Source organism: Pteropus alecto, unplaced genomic scaffold, assembly GCF_000325575.1.
Source record: "Pteropus alecto unplaced genomic scaffold, ASM32557v1 scaffold60, whole genome shotgun sequence".
NCBI lineage: Eukaryota > Metazoa > Chordata > Mammalia > Chiroptera > Pteropodidae > Pteropus > Pteropus alecto.
In genome coordinates, this window is record NW_006430726.1 from 3,293,664 (window position 1) to 3,295,834 (window position 2,171).

Sequence of the window (2,171 nt, forward strand, 5' to 3'; positions counted from 1 at the left end):
AAAGATTTTTTTTCAACAAACATCAAATCACAGGAAAACACAACACGTATATAAGAAAAAGGGTTAAAGCAATATCTCTAAGTGTTATGAATAGAAAAAGTAGTTGAAGAGAACAGAATAAAACAGCAAGAGTGTTTATTCCTAAAGGAGACTTAATAGGATATTTTAATTTTCTTCTTTATACCCTTTCCTATATTTTCCAAACATTTAGCAATAAAAAAAAATCACACTTTTCTAGTTGGAAAAATATGATTTTTTTTAAGTCGAAGGGAACTATAACAATAAAAACAGATAATTAAAGAGAAGATATGAAAGGAAACCAGAAGGCTTAAGACGTTTGAAAGGATAGAAGGCAAAATGAGACCATTTAAAAAGGAAAGCTAATTGAGAAGAACACAAGTCAGAATGATAAAATATATACGCAGAAATAATCAAATAGAATAAACTAAAAGACTAAAAAGCACTATTGAAAAGCACTATTAAAAAGCAATACACGCAAAGGTTGAAAAGGAACCACTGGAAAGCTGACCAGGGGTGAGCCCCTCTGCAGAATCTTCCACCTTATCTCAGAGTCCCGTGGGCATTTGTCTGACCCTCCCAAGGCCAGAGCGGGGGTCCCATATGCTTCAGTCCCTGCTACATCATCCATAGGTCCCCTCCCACCTGCTATAGACCACCTGGAGGCCTTCGTGGCTCCCCACCTTGGCATTCTCAAGTCAGACCTGCAGAGCTGCCCGCTGTGCAGCCTGGGTGAGTCACCTCACCAATCTGGGCCTCGGCTGCCAGCCCACTTTATGGAGATATGGTGGCACTGGTTAATCAGATGATGTCTGCAAAGTGCCTGGCACACAGTGGGTGGCTAGACAATTCTTAGGAGTAAGTGACTCTAAGTGGCATTCCATCCCCCGGGTTCTGGCACAGAAAACCAGAATTCAAGCCTGCCTGGCCTCCTTGTAGGCATCGCTCTGTCCTCTCGCAAAGACAGGCCCCACACAGCAGCAGCTTCCTTGGCCTGTACATCAAATAAAGCCCCACGCTACCCCATGCTAACCTCAGGCCAGCCAAGGGGACGCATTATGCATGAGAAAATGGTGTTCCACGAGCACATAAGGTTGCCCTGAGACTGCCAATGAGTTCTCAGCAGAACCCCCTCACATCCAGACTCCAGACCATAGCCCCCAGTCTGAGCAGTATCCCGTAAGTCTCTGTGCAGCCCAAAGCCTTCAGCCAGTTCCGCTGAGGCCCTGAGCTGCTAGCTGGAGAAGCATTCATGGTCATCAGTTAATTTTAGGGTGACACTCCTACCTTAAATTACAAATAGGTCCTTCAACTTATAGCTGTGGTCAGCCCAGGACTGGCCATTGCTGGTGAGAGCAATGCAGACTGTCAGAGGACAAGGGCAGGGCTTCTCAAACTATAATTCATGTACGGAGTCACCAGGGATCTTGTGAAAATGCATTCTGATTTAGCAGGTCTCGGATGGGGCCTGAGACTCACATTTCTAACAAGCTCCAGGATGCTGCTGCTGGTCCAGGAATCACACTTTGAGTGGCAGCTGCTAGACAGCCCACGGAGTCATTAAACTCAAAGGGACTCCAGAGACCATGTTCTCCTGCTTCCCATTAAGGCCAAAAATGTTTCCTGCAGCATTTCTGATGGCAGGACAGTACCTGGCATGTACTTGGTACTAAATAGATGTTAGTTGGCTTGAAATAAAATTACTTCCAGGAACAGGAAGCTCTCCTGGTAGAGGCAGTTCTTATGCTTAGAAAGCTCCTTCTGTTGAGACAGCACAGGCTCCCTGAAACTGCCACCCACTGGCCTTGGCACACCCCATGCCGCTTCACCCACCAGGCGCCGTGCACTGTGCTGAGGCCGAGCAAAATGTTTGCCATCTAAAAAATAAACAGCAAACAAACAAAAAAGATCAACTCCAAAAACAACAAACAGTAGGATCGCAATTAATAAAAGTTTGTCTGCTAAATGTAGTATGTGTCAAACAGGCAACAGCAATGTGACTCCTACACAGACATAAATTATATTTAATTGTGGATGCAGGTGCATTTTAATATGCTTCATGTCACCTGGGTTGAGGCTTCCCAAAGTGCGCATGTCTATGGCTCTCAAAAGTCACTGATGGTATGTGCCATCTTCCTCAGACTCTGTGCCCC

At 45.2% G+C, this 2,171-nt stretch overlaps 1 long non-coding RNA gene across 1 annotated transcript in view; it reads right to left on the reverse strand.

Moving 5' to 3' along the window:
* Window positions 1–1,206: 1,206 nt before the first annotated feature.
* LOC107196024 overlaps window positions 1,207–2,171 on the reverse strand; it is an 18,090-nt gene continuing 17,125 nt past the window's right edge. The window contains exon 5 of the long non-coding RNA XR_003047549.1: window positions 1,207–1,895. This is a non-coding gene — a long non-coding RNA (uncharacterized LOC107196024). The remainder of the gene's footprint in view (window positions 1,896–2,171) is intronic.